Genomic DNA, 15,303 nt, shown 5'->3' with positions numbered 1-15,303 from the left:
ATTAGCTTTACAGCTGTGAAACTCATGAGTGACTTGCAATTGCCAGGTATGAAGGACTATAAGTGACCAAAGAAAGATCTGAAGGTGATTTCTTTGGTGACACTGGGGGTTCTCTGTCTCTCATGGAGAGTCTGGTCCTCCTCCCTATTCACTGAGTGGCTGCCCCTGTAGGAGATGGAGGTGAGGAAATGGGGACTGCCTCGGTTCTATACGCAGACACTAATGTATTTCTCCTGGACTGGGGCCTGGGCATCACTTGCTTTGGAAATCCTCCTGATTAATTCTAACAGAGAGCCAAGGTTGAGAAACGCTGGGTAGGACATTCTTCATCCCCACTGATGGTCAGTGGCAGGAACCTCTTTTACCTTCCTGGAGACTAGTGAGGACTACATGAGACAAATAGGTAAACTGTCCAGACCGTAAGGGTGCTCAATGCACACACGCTCTCAGTGTCTTAGGAAAAATAATAATGGTTGATATTGTTTGTTGCTTTACATTATTAATTCATTCAATAAATTCTCACCACAACTCTGTGATATTAACATTATATCACAGAAAGATAAAGTGATAATAGAAGGATGTGTATGCCTGTCTGTGTGTGTGTCTTTTGTGCATGTTTCTAGGTGTGTCTGTGACTGTGTGTGTATCTGTGTGTATGTCTGTGTCTGTGTGCATGTCTAATTAGGTGTACGTGTCTGTGAGTTTCTGTGTGTGTGTGTAAAAATATGTATCTCTGTCTGTGTTGTTGAGTGTAAAATTAGTGTCTGTGAGGGGCCAGCCCGGTGACGCAGTGATTAAGTTCATTCGTTCTGCTTTGGTGGCCCGGGGTTCACCGATTCCGATCCCAGGTGTGGGCCTAGCATCACTTATCAAGCCAAGCTGTGGCAGGCGTCCCACATATAAAGTAGAGGAGGATGGGTATGGATATTAGCTCAGTGCTGATCTTCCTCAGCCAAAAGAGGAGGATTGGCAGCACATGTTAGCTCAGGGCTAATCTTCCTCAAAAAAATAATTAAAAATTAAAAAATAAAATTAATGTCTGTGAACAAAGGTTTATTTTAGAATGTGAGAGTCAAAGGGGACTTCACAAAGGAGGACACAAGAAATGGACACTACACATAGTATGTCAGCTTTCCTGTGCAGGGAAGGATAGAGAGGCAAAAGGGGGCATGAGAGGTCTGGTACAAGGGTGAGACTCCCTGTAATGCATAAGTGAATGGCAAATAGAGCACTAAGGCTGAGCATAGAATCCTTGGTGAGCAGGGGGATGAGGTCAGAGGGCTGCCCGGGGATGGGGTCTTCAAAGTCCTTGTGCCCAACGCCAACAGTGAGACTGGCCCCTCCAGCAGCGACTCCAATCTGGGTTCTCAGGGCGTTGCAAGAGCTCGCTGAATCCTTGCATCCACCAAGCATAGTGTGTAGACTGGATACATAATGTGTTTCACAGAATAAGGACTAATTTCAGGGTATGTACTTCTAGATGTGATTAAAAATACACATTTATTGTAAAAGCACTGCTGATCATTGATAAGAGTAGATAACTGTCACCCTCCATTTCTAAATCAAGAGGTGGTGTAAAAATACCTACTATGAAAGATGTGAGAGTGAGTTCAGAATTAATAATGTCCTCTTACTTGAAACATTTGGATACACGTGCCCACTAGTATTTCAGGGTTATCAAAGTGAGATCAGGGTCACATTTTGATTTGGGAGGATCACTGTGGTGTCAACGAGTCGATGTGTGGCTGGAACGTATCTCAGAGCCCAGGAGATCATTTAGGAGACTTTTGAGAAAGCCGGGAAGGACTAGGACTGGACTGTGAGGATGGTTATGGGGATGGAAAGCAGGGGAAGCTCAGAGGCGATGCTGTGGCAGTGGAGGAGGCAGAATTTTGTGGGCTCTTAGACAGCAGGAGGGAGATGAACTAGAGTAAGCTACAAAACACCCCAAATATTTGCATCACTATCCCTGGTACTATGATGTTACTCCGCCTTGGCAGAAAAGGACTTTGCAGATGTGGAAAATGTTAAGGACTGCGAGATGGGGACATTAACCCGAATTTTCTGGCGTCCTCTAAATGCAATCCCATAGATTTTGCATCAAGGAGATAGAGGAAAACTTTATACACTCAGAAAAAGAGAAAGCAAGGTGGCCTCACAGAGCAGAGATTGGAGTGATATGGACACAAGATGAGCTACAATGTCAGCCATCAAAGCTGAAAGCACCTCGGAGGTTTTCAGCTCAACTTTCCACAGGGAGCACGGCCCTCCTGACACAGTGATTTTGGCAGAGTGGTACAGACTGTGGATTTCTGTCCTCCAAACTGTGAGAAAATAAGCAGCTTGCAGCCGCCAAGTGTGTGGTAGTGTGTTAGAGCAGCCACGGGAAACTAACTCAGAGCCTATGATGCATTCAAGTTTTCTGAGTCAGATACTTCTTTGGGTGGTGGTTCCATTTGCCAGGATGTGGTGGTACATGGAAGGGGAGTAGGTTGTGGGCAGACAATGAGTTAAATTTTATATATTCCTTCAGAAATAACTGTGGAGTGCTTGAATAGAGTTGTCCAGATGGCAGCCGGATGCTTGTGTCTGGACATCTTGGGAGAATGTGAGGGAGGAAGCATCAGCCTGAGGTGTTGGTGAGTGGCGCAGACATTGATGAGTCGTGGGAGTGTGCACAGTGAAAAAGAGTTAACTGAAGATTAAACCCCAGTGATTCATTACATTTGAGAGGTGGATGAAAACAAATTACACTGGACAGTTCATAGGTTTGAAAGCACAGTGAAGGGGGAAAACCAGTGGGTGGTGATGAGGACTAAATATTACTGATGCTTCCGATTGGGAACCACCTGGCTGGGCAGACAGTTAGGCTACAAGTATCACTCAGTAAAGACCAGTAGCAGGGATGTTTTCATTGCCTTTTACCCTAGCCATTCTTTTCACTCGTGGCAACATAAATGGGAAATCTGTGAAGTAATGCAGGATGGTTCACGACAAATACTTCCTCTTCTGATCACAGGACCTCAGGCCGCCATGGGTAACTGCATGTTGGGTCTGAGAAATTTACTAGTGACAACACCCAATGGCAACTTCATGATGGAAACCACCCCACCTCGAGTGTAGAGGCTGTTGGATAATGACAAGACAAGTAGAGAAATGCAAGGCAAGTAATTTATTAAAGCAAGATGTTGAAACCTTTACATTTTCCAGGGAGGAGCAGGTGACCATTGAAAGACAGGGGTACTACTTTAGAAGATTCATGCACCACACTGCAACACTATTTTCCCCTGAAATAGAAAAAAAACGAGAAAGAAATGGGAGGTCAGTCATGCTTCTCCTAGAGATGACACATTAACATAGACCGTTCTTCACACCAAGATGTCAATGAAATTTCAACCAACCAAAGGCAAATGGAAGACACCAGGCAGGACCCCAGTGTGCAATAAACTAAATGGACTCAGATACAATTCAAGCAACCATGAAAGTCAGGAAAGAACGATTTCATAGTCCAGCAAACAAACCCTGAGGTGACCCGAGAGTAGGACTCAGGTTTCTATGGAAGGAGTGGGTGAAGGGTTGGACAGAGCAGTGCAGGTTTTCTTTTTTTTTATGTCCTTGGACAGAAGACTCCAAAGGGGACACAGGGTTGAGACGTGGACGTCCTGAGAGAGAGGACGCCAGCAAAGAGGACTTGGGAAGTACTGCTTTCAGGAGATTCCCTGCTGTGTGGTGTGGAAATTCAACCTGATGGCACTTGTATTTCCAACACTGAGAATCAAGCATCTGTGGGCATTTGCAGCTGAACCTCATGACCTAAATTCAGAGGTAGATGGGTTGAGAGATACCTTTAAATATCTAATTTCTTGATAAAGACATAATTTCAGTGTTTTACCTTCACAAGTGGCCACAGGAGACATAAAAAGTGAGGTCTCTGCCACTGGCCATGATAAGGAGGAGAGTTGTGGGTGAGGAATAGAAAAGTGGACCGAGGTGCAAGGAGTGGGCCTCACCTCTGTAGAAGCCGGCAAGGACCCAGCCAGCACCGCCTCCATCCTGATGGAGGACAAGGTCTATTTCCCTCCCTCTCACCTGTCTCTTCATTCAACGGTTAACACTCCCCATGAGATTCCACAGGGACTGTGTCCCTGGGTGAGGGAACTCGCCCTCAGGAAAGCTTCCAGGCAGGGAGGCAGCAGTGCTTTTACCCTTCAACATCACTACATGGGGCCCCAAGTGTCCTCCTCCACAGGACACTATGAGCAACGTGGTACCCAGAGAGGTGACCTGAGAAAGAGGAAGATGGCCAGGTCGTTGTGCAGCCTTGGTATAGTGCAGTAGGTATAATCTTATTATGCACCCTGTGGGCACTGGGTCACCCTATCAGATGTGAACAGAGAGGCAGGTGCCTCTACCATCTGTCCCCTCAAGAGCAGCACCCTGACCTCCTTCCTTTCTGTTCATCTGAGGAGAAGTCTCTATGTACCGAGAAGAAAGAATTACCAAGGTCTCTGTGATTATATATCTGTCCCCAGCAGAGATCTCATTTATACATTGCTTCACTTGCATCGTGGCATCCTTGGCTTCTGGAGGTGCCTGATATTTGCTAAGTTGTAGCTTGAAGAGAGAGTCAGGAAGGAGAAAGAAGTTTGCTATATCAGTAGCAACGGCTGGACAGGCGGCCGCATTGGCTGGAGCAGAAGAAAAAGAAATACAATTCGTGTTAAGCAAAGGCGATTTTTCCTCTGGCTCTTGATTTTAGAACTAGACATGAAACCCAGGGATTTTATATTTTCATCTTTTCATTGTGCTGATGATATTGTGAGACCCTCAAAGTCATGGTTTCCTCAAGGTCACACTGCATGCAGCAGAGCTAGGACTGGACACCAGGTTTCATGATGCCTAATTCTTTTTTTTTTTCAGGGTCCCAACGCTCCTTTCCAAAACTACTCTTTTTTCCTTAAATTTACTTTTTCTAGATTGGGTTTTCCTTCTAATAGAGTAACACCTTACTTGTCTTAAATATTGGGCAGGAGGAGATTTTTTTTTTTTTAAAGATTTTATTTTTTTTCCTTTTTCTCCCCAAAGCCCCCCGCCGTTACATAGTTGTATATTCTTCGTTGTGGGTCCTTCTAGTTGTGGCATGTGGGACGCTGCCTCAGCGTGGTTTGATGAGCAGTGCCATGTCCGCGCCCAGGATTCGAACCCACGAAACACTGGGCCGCCTGCAGCGGAGCGCGCGAACTTAACCACTCAGCCACGGGGCCAGCCCCGGGAGGAGATTTTTAATAATAAAATTTCAAATAAATGACAGGTTCAGAATCTTACTGGAGATCATAGAAGGAAGAGTAAATCTGGAGAAGAGGAAGTAAAGTATTTATACATTGGATGATGCCTTGAGACCAAATTAAAGAATAGGATTATGTCCTGGGATACAGACATAGCTACAAAGCTAAAAAAGGTAAATCTAATCACTTTGAACACATTTGGAGCTTGTACAGAAAGTTATGATTAGCCCTTTTTTTCTGCAGTGCTGGTCAGAATTTCTCAGAGAGTTGGAAACTGTGGCCCGTTCCTGACCCCCTGGAATTGTGCTGAGACTTGAAGTAACCACTTTTCCTCATCTGGCTTCTCCAGCCCCCCAAGGTTTTGCAAGCAGCGTGGAGCCTGAGACATATCCTACCTGGCTCTGATCTGTCCCCAGTTAGACATCCAACTATGCAGAGTATTTGGAGATGGTAAAAGCAGAGGCCAGAAAGGGAAAGAGGTGGATGTTTAGAAAGTCAGATGAAAGAGAAAGACTCTGTGAGAATAGGTCAGTATCAGGGGCATGATGACATGCAGAAGTATCGTTTAATAAATGGCTAGAACTAATCTAGAAAAATAGAAACTATAGCCCTAATGGCGGTGCTAGCTCTCCTCCAAGTCCTGGTGGTAATCCTAGACACATTGAGTGCTGCTTATTCACAGAGCCCACTTGAAGATTTGTTATTCAGAGATTCAGAGAACACTGGCTCTTCTTGAACCGAGAACTCTCTAAAACTCTTCCATTTGTAGCATTTTATGAATCTGAATCTATGAGTTTAAATGCTATGGACTCAACTGACACCTAAAACTCTCTGGAAGGAGAACGTTTGATAACTAGGAGATGTCAGATCGACACCTAAAACTGGACTCCTGACACACTTCATGCCACTCCATTGTCGTAGCTGCTGTCAGTGCTTCCTGTAAAACCTGATGACGTGAGGAGACTTGAGGACATTAAACATTTTGTTCGAGCTCGAAGTGCTGGTAAGTGGCAGAGCCATGATTCTCATCCAAATCTTATTAGGTTAGGCAGGTTCTCAAACACAGATCACGGACAAGGAGTCAGGCTTCAGGTGGAAAACTCTTAAGTTTGCCTGCAATGATTTGTTGTAAAAGTTCCGGAGTATTAGGTTTTGAGAAAATGAGCCCCGGGCTTTTGGGGGCTAGTTCACAAGTCGAGGAAAAGGTTTGGATTTTGATCTGATCACCCCAATTAAGTTCATCTAGTTCAGACAAGGTTACTTACCACAGCTGGTTCAGGACTTATGAGAAATGATACTCACTCTCACAGCAGCAAAGGGCCAGAGTGACCAACAGGACTGGCAGGAACAGCCTCATGGTTGTTTACTTGCTTTGAGCTTGCAGCTTTAGCAAATCATGAGCAGTTAGGAGCTGCACTCAGGAGCCTGGGGAGTCCAGGGCTGTTTGTACCCGGAAAGCATCACTGGTTCTGCCCACCTAGCACGTGGCAGGTCACAAGGTCTGGCTTCCAGCCCTCCCTTTCTGACTCAGGGCTGATTTCATCACTCTGTGTCACTTTCCCCACGCCTCCCTCCTTCCCAGGTGGGACAGACTCCAGGAGAGCAGCCCTGAGGGATTCTGCTCTGTCCTCCAGGGGAGCGTTCCATCACCTCTAGAACTGTGTCCTGTGTACCTCCGAGCCTTTGCTCTTTGTATGTTTATGACAGTGCAGAGGCACAAGTATGTTGTGACACCAGGAGGGCAGATCAGGGGACTGGAAAGCTGCAGGCTGCACTTTGGTTATAGAGACAGGTTCCTAGGGAGACCCAATTTGACTGCTCCTCTGCATGCTGATGGCTGACCTGCCTGGTTCAAGGACACACTGATCAAGTCTGAACAAGAATTATCCTCTCCCTTCCATAACCACCACCTTCACAGAGATATCTTAAAACACTGTGGAACACACCCCACCCTTGGAGAGCTTCCTTGAGGAGAACCTGCTTTATCTGTTCTCTCACTGGCTCATTCCAAGGCCAGAGACTTTGTGTCTGGTGGAGATGACAACAATGCAGAGGTTCATATCTTCAGTCCCCGAAGAGTAAGCCTACAATGATGACTAGCCACCCACCTGTCATCGTAGATTTATTGTGATGATTAAATGAACTCAATGCTCTTTCTTCCCCAGAGGTCCGGGGGTGTCAGGAGCCAGAGAAACATCACAGGTGTTGAGAGTTTCTCTGATCTTGGAATCCAGGCAGGGAAGATGATGGAATGAAGAGACAGGTGAACACGGTAGGTGCCCATTTCCCCTCCCATGAGCTCAAGTCTTCCATTCAAATCGAGCTTTTCTACCAGGGTCAATTTCATTTCTAACGCAGGTGAAGGCAGCACCCAGCCAAGGCAATACAATCCCCACCTGCCATTCCACTCTTGTGCCATCCTGCTCTGTGTGAGTAGGACACATTGTCTTTCATCAGAAATTACCTGCTTAAATGAAAGCATATTTGAGAGGACTCACAGTCCCGGACATAGGTTTTCAGTCTCAATTGTACAATCAAATCACTTTGGAGCTTTTAAAAAATACCTATTTCCTGACTCCCTTCTCTGGAGATTTTGATTCAGTAGGCCTGAGGTGATGCCCAGGCACCTGTACTATTTAAACTCCACTGGTGATTCTGTGGGGTAGCAGAACTGAGAAGAACCGAGAAAGACCTTTATTATAAAGGAGCATGTTTACAAGTTGTTTTATCAGTGAGCACACTGCAAGGTTTGGATAAGACCCAGTGGAGGGCCACAGTGGCACCCACATCAGTTACACAAGATGGTAGGGGCTACCTGTAGGCAGCTCTGCCTCCACCCCCAGGATCAGGAGACACGGTGGTGAGGAGCACGGAGAGCTATATTCAGATCGTTCATGGTCTCAGACCTTCGGACAATTACTCAGTTTCTCTAAGAGGACCCAGTTTTCTCATCCGGAAAAGATGGCTCATAAAAGTGCCCCATGATAGGTTTTGTAGGATGAATACGTGTGCACGTGTGTGTAGATTTACCAGGGTCTGGCACATACTAATCTCTCAAAAAATCTTTACTGTTATCTTGTTCTCTTTGTCAAACCTCATGGGTTGTCACCAGTTCCTAGTTTAGGGCACTGATGAAAACAACATAATCACCACTTGTCAGAACACTAAGGAAACCTAGATACACCTTCTCTCTCTGAAATCTATGGAGGAGGAAACCAGGCTTACGGTTTTAGTCTACAGACTCATGGACATGACTTGGGTAGTGAAACCTCTCTGATGGCACGCTGAGCTGTCACAACATCTCCACATCTGCTGAACAGAGCTTGTGCTTGCACAGGCTCAGGTTCACAGTACATTTCATCAGGGAGGGACATATTTTGATTATTCTGAAAGCTCTTCACAACTGTTCAGGTTTTTTATACTTTTCATAGTTCATGCCTTTTCATGTCTGCCCTCCTTCTTGTCTAATGGACTATTTCAGTTCAATCTTCCCATCCTTGGGGGATTTGTCCCTAGCCCCGATGACTTGGTCAATGTCCCTTTTGTAGGCTTTTCTGGCACATTGATGTTTTTTGACTCAGTTACGAGTTTGAAGATTTACAAATGTATAATCAATTAATTGATGCTAGTCCCCAAGACCTCAGCTCCACAATTGCAGGACAATATCTGGTATTCTCATCCTTGCTTAGCACAGTTCCTTGCACAGAGAAGAGGAGCATCAAGCATTCCTTGCTAGAAATATACGGTTGTCATCTTCCACATAGGTCCCTGTGTTGCAAAACCATCTGTAGCTAATAACAATAGAGGTAATAAAGGAAGTAGCAACATTTTTTCTTGCTATCTATGGCCAGGCACTGTGCAAACATAATTTATTAAACTTCCTTAAAAATTAATTATCATGTTAAATGACAAGACATTTTTATCATGTAAAATGAGAGAGTGAGAACCGAAGAAAAGGATGAGGCACATCACTAAGAATGAGATTCTATCATAGAAACTAAAGCCCTATAGAAATTCAAGGAGAGCAAAGACCTTATGATCTGTGCATTCTCCAGGAAGGAAGATTTTTTGATGAGGTTATGATTGACTTGGATCTTGAAGGGCAACCTGGATGAGGATGACAGGACAGAGAAAATATGGGGACTATCTGGGCAGAGGTTTGGCCACGAAGCTGAACTCCACACACTAGAGGATACAGATGCCCACACTCCTGCCGGTGTCTGTCTGCACTGGGACTCCACTCACGGTCCACTGTGTGAGGCTGCCTTGCACTACTGACCTTTCACGACAAGGGCAAATGCTTTTAGACATTTCTCTATGGCATGGTTTCCCAAACATGGCTTTACTGAGGTTGGAGGCTAAAGAATTCTTTTGTGAGTGAATGTCCTGAGCATTGCAGGTTGTTTAGCAGCATCTCTGGTCTCTACCCATTTGATGCCAATAGCAAACCACCCACCCTGTGGAAACACCACAAACATCTCTAGGCATTAATAATGTCCACAGATGTGGGTGGGATGATGAAGTAAATCAGTCCTAGAAGAAAATCACTGCTCTAGCAGTGGAAATACTTTATGTCAGAACCTGCACACACTATTTGCAATGCCCCTAAGAACCAGAGATTCACAACTGTGGATGCCTACACTTAGGAAGAAAATGTGGGCACGCAGTGGAGGGAAAATTACTAACAAATAGAGAAGATGTTTTTGTAGGTACCTAATGAACCATATGAACTGTCACAAGTGTATGGGATTAAGTATTTAACCACACATTTTATGGAAAGGTCAAGTTGTGCAAAGTTCACTGCTTTGGTGAATGAGCCAAGGGGAATTACCTGAGGCTGAACTATCTTTCCCCATCAGCTTTGATTTGAGCTGACAAATCTGGCTCCCCGACACAAGTCTTTAGATGGATCCAGTTTATGTTGGATGAAGGTAATGGCTACTTCTGCAGAACAGGGAGATTGAGTTGGCCCATCCCTGATGTTACAGGTTTCGACTTCCTCCTCTCCTCACCTGACCCCTCTCTGTTGTGACTCCAAAGTCCTCATCCGGGAACAGAAAGAACGTGGTGTTAGCACCAGGATGCACGCTGATGTCTGGTTTTAGTGTTGGGTTTGATTCTTGCCTTTACCAAAGATTCAAGCTTAAATGAGCTTCTCTCGCTAAACAGAGGGAATAATAAACCATGTGATATAATCAGTGAATTCTTTGTAAAAATTAAAAATCTGTCCTGAAACACAGTTACACAACAAGTAATTAAGCAGCTACATGTTGACTACTGTCCAACAAAGACCAGAGGTGCACAGACTGTGCCCTCAAGGAGCATGAATAGGGAGTAAAGGGCCTTGGGATTAGGTCCTGGGATGTCCAGACAGAGCTGCTCTCGGAGAGCCATGAGGTCCTGGGAAGGGCCATCCCAAGAGATTCAGGGGCCAGAAGAGAGCACAAGAAGTGGGCTGTCTTTGATGTGGCATTGGGAATGAATAAGGAGTTTCAATTCTGTGAGACTGAGACAAGGACAGTTGGGAAATGAAGCTCACTGAGAGGAAAGGCCACAGGCAGAAAACCGCCCAAAAATCCACCTGGAGTTCACTTAGTGCAGATGTGGGATCAAGGTCCCAAGGATCCATATGAGCCACAAAGTGAAGGTCCATAAGTCTCCAACTCAAGATATCAATAGTGTCAGGAGCAGTCTCTCGAATCAAAACACCCTGCCTCTTATCCAGGCTCTGCCTTCCACTAGCTGTGTGCCCTTGGTCAAGTTACTTGACCTCTCTTGTCCCATTGTCAGCAGCTGGGGAGCAACGATATGCTTACCTCATGGGGAGGGAGACCACACATCTCAGTTGGCTCAGGAGAATCCTGATTTATGTTACTGTCCCAGCATTGCATCCATTTAGTGACCTCTTTCACCCTCCAAAGTATCCCAGTTTAGACAATGTTTCAACATCACTCTGCTCATTGGATTGCAGATGTGAATATTAAAAGAGGTTTTCACCAGTGCTCTGCATCGAGTAAGTGGTATGTAATTGTTTGCCATTCATGTTTTATTGAATTTTGAAAATGTGTAAACATAGCTTGGTGGTGGGTATTGAGAGGATGACTAGGCCAACAGAATGCAGACTATGTTTGAGAAGAAATGATATGTAAATTTTATCTCAATAAAACTCTTAAGAAGGAGTCAGAAAAATATCAAGTAAGCCTGGATCAAATACAGTGCTTTATTTTCAACTTAGGACTTTGACCTCAGATCTGAACACAATTATCTCTAGATCTTGTAGAGAATGTGAAGTAGAAGCAGAGACTTCACTGGTTTATGATGGTCCTAGCAGTCCTTCAAGGTTTATCATAACTTCTTTCTCATTTTTATAAAACTAATCTCTGGCAGCTGATGTGCAGATAGCACCTATTCTGTGCCCAGCCATGTTCTGAGGACTTATCTGTTGTATCTCATTTAGGCCTCACAATGATCCTAGGACTATTCACATTGTACAAAGAGACATGGCTGTGAAATCGCCACAGCCGGCTGGATCCAAGGCAAGTAAGACATGTGGTAGAGGAGTGGCCTGGATACTGTGAACAATGAATACCTCAGTGACAACCATATGTCCCCTGCTATTTTTGGATGGAATGCTCTCTCTATATTTCTTAAGTCCATCTGATCAAGTATTTCATTTATGTTGACTTTCTGTCTGCATGATCTATCCGTTGATATAAGTGGAGTGTTGAGGTCCCCTACTATTATACATGGAAGCTGTTAAGCTCTCCCTTTACATCTGTTAATAGCTGCTTTAAAGATGTTGGTGCTCCTGTGTTAGTTGCATATATATTCATAGGTGTTATGTCTTCTTGGTGGAATGTCCCTTATATCATTATACACTGCTCCTCTTTGTTTCTCATTGTCTTTCTTATCTTGAAGTCTCCTTTGTCTAACATAAGTACGGCAACACCTGCTTTCTTTTGTTTGCCATTAACTTAGAATATCATCTTCCATCCATCACTCTCAGCCTATGTTTGTCTTTAGAGCTGAGTTGTGTTTCCTGGAGGCAGCATATTGTTGAGTCTTGTTTTCTAATCCATCCAGCTACTCTGTGTCTCTTGATTGGAGAATTCAATCCATTTACATTTACAGTGATTATTGATATATGTAGGCTTGATATTGCCATTTTATCTCATGCTTTCCGGTTGTGCCATATTTCTATTGTTTCTCTTCCTTTGTCTTTCTGAGTGCCATTTCATTTTGGTGGTTTTATGTGGAGGTTTTCTCAGTTTTCTCTTTTTTATGAATTGTAGCTCTGCTCTGATTCTTGGTGTAGTGGTTACCATGAGGTTTGTATAAAAGATACCAAAGATGAAATAGTCCATTTTCTGATAGGCTCTTATCTCCATTAACTTCAGCAGTTTCTTCCCATTCTGAGTTATTGTTGTCACAAATTATTCTGTTTTGTGTTGTGAGCTTGTGACTCATTTGAAGTATTTATAGTTACCTTTGATGCTTTTCTTCCCTTTATGTTTTAAGTTATAATTGAGTATTTGCTACCCTGTTCTAAAAGAGAGCTGCAATTTTCTTATTTTGTCTATTTATCTCCTTTCTCAACGCTTTGTGTCTTACATCATACGCAAAAATTAACTCAACGTGCATTAAAGACTTAAATGTAAGACCCGAAATCATAAAATTCCTACAAGATAATATAGGCGGTACACTCTTTCACATCAGTCTCAGCAGCATCCTTCTGAATGCCATGTCTAGTCAGGCAAGCAAAACAAAAGAAACAAATGAACAAATGGGACTACATTTGACTGGCAAAGGAAACCATGAACAAAACAAAGACAACCCGCCAACTGGGAGAAAGTATTTGCAAATCATTTATCCAACAAGGGGTTAATTTCCAAAATATACAAAGAACTCATACACATCAACAACAAAAAAACAAACAATCCGATCAAAAAGTGGGCAGAGGATATGAATGGACATTTTTCCAAAGAAGATTTACAGATGGTGATCAGACAAATGAAAAGATGTTCAATATCACTAATTATTGGAGAAAGGCAAATCAAAACCACCATGAGATTTCACCTTATAACTGTCAGAATGGCTATAATTACCAAGACAGAAACTAGCAAATGTTAGAGAGAATGTGGAGAAAAGGGGACCGTAATATGCTACTGGTGGGAATGTAAAATGATGCAGCCACTACAGAAAACAGTATGGGGATTTCCTAAAAAATTAAAAATAGAAATACCATATGGTCCAGCTATCTCAAAGATCTTGAAATCAACAATTTAAAGAGACTTATGAATCCCTGTGTTCATTGCAGCATTATTCACAATAGCCAATATGTGGAAGCAACCCAAGTGCCCTGCTACAGATAATTGGATAAAGAAGATTTGGTGTGTGTGTATATATATATATATATATATATATATATATATATATATATATACATACACATAATGGAATACTACTCAGCCATAAAACAGACAAAATTGTCCCAACTGCAACAACATGGATGGACTTTGAGGGTATGATGTTAAATAAAATAAGCCAAATGGAGAAAGACAAATATTGTATGATTTCACTCATATGTGGAAGATACATAACACATGGATAAAAAGAAAAGATTAGGGGCTGGAACGGTGGCCTGGTGGTTAAGTTCATTCATGCTGTGCAGCACGGGATTCAGCAGCCTGGGGTTCACAGGTTCAGATTCTGGGCATGAACCGTGTACCACACGTCAAGCCACACTGCGGTAGCATCCCACCTACAATAGAGGGAGATTGGCACAGATGTTTGCTCAGTGACAATCTTCCTCAGCGAAAAAGTGGAAGATTGGCAACAGATGTTAGCTCAGGGCCAATCTTCCTCACAAAAAAAAGAATAGGGAAAAGATTAGTGGTTACCGAAGGGGAAGGTGGCTCAGGGTTGGGTGAAAGGAGAAAAGGGACACATATGTATGGTGATGGATAAAAATTAGACTGCTGGTGGTGAGCTCAATGAGGGCTATACAGGAATTGATGAATAATAATGTATACCCACAATTATACAATGTTGTAAACCTTCATGATTTCAATAAAATAATTGGAAAAAAATGTCCCGAAGAGCAGAGCATTTCCTAAACTTTCTGTCCTGAGTAACTACCTTCCCACCAGACTTCTAGACTTTGGCAGGATCTTAAGGAAGAAGAGGTTTGCCTCCAAAGAACATGCCTGACGTTAAAGTCCTAGCAGACCTGGAGGTCAGGTGTAGAACCAGTTTTACAGAATGAGTAGGAAAAAAAGGAAATGAGGTGTCTCACTCCAAATACTGTGGGGCTGATATCAGTAACTCATAATTTTCTTTTTACTGTGCTTTGTGGTGAGGAAGATTGGCAACAGATGTTAGCCAATCTTTTTTTTTCTACCCAAAGCCCCAGTACACGGTTGTCTGTCCCATTTGTAGGTCATTCTAGTTCTTCTATGTGGGATTCCCCCACAACATAGCTTGATGAGTGCTGTGTAGGTCCACACCCAGGATCTGAACTTGGGAACCCCAGGCCGCCAAACTGGAGCACGGGAACTTAACCACTCACCCATGGGATCAGCCCCTCAGTAACTTACAATTTAAAAAACTTTAGACCATCTGAATTTCAAAATCATTATTTTACAGGCTTTTGTGCCAATGCCTGAGTCACTGAGAAAAACTGACTCTCACTGAATGTTATTACTTTTATTAAATATGGCAAGGCCTCAAATGACCAAAGTATTAGTGTCAGTATATCTCAGGGCTTCTATGAGCCTGAGGACACATACATTAATTCTCCCTGAAGACACAAGTTCATTCCAGGTAAAATCTGAATCATTTAACTTTGCACCACAGTTTGTCATAGAAGGTGATCAATAAATGTGCACAAATACTAAAACTGAAGTCCATTTCACTCCTTTAGTTTCTGACCTTAATATGGGGATCTGAGTCAAAGCTCCTTTTGGGAAGAGAAAGAATCAGGCTGGCAGCACCACCGTCCTGACTTTTGGGTTCTCCT

General features: G+C 43.4%; 1 long non-coding RNA gene across 1 annotated transcript; it reads right to left on the bottom strand.

Annotated features, from left to right (window-relative positions):
• Positions 1-3,150: 3,150 nt before the first annotated feature.
• On the bottom strand, positions 3,151-6,799 carry LOC123278063 (uncharacterized). The gene is made up of 3 exons (XR_011495129.1): positions 6,588-6,799; positions 4,501-4,688; positions 3,151-3,287 (listed from the first exon to the last, which is right to left on the bottom strand). It is a non-coding gene; the product is annotated as an uncharacterized lncRNA (long non-coding RNA).
• Between the last annotated feature and the right edge of the window lie 8,504 nt (positions 6,800-15,303).

The sequence above is a fragment of the Equus asinus genome, chromosome 17, assembly GCF_041296235.1.
Source record: "Equus asinus isolate D_3611 breed Donkey chromosome 17, EquAss-T2T_v2, whole genome shotgun sequence".
NCBI classification, from domain to species: Eukaryota; Metazoa; Chordata; class Mammalia; order Perissodactyla; family Equidae; genus Equus; species Equus asinus.
This window is presented reverse-complemented; position numbering and strand designations above follow the sequence as displayed.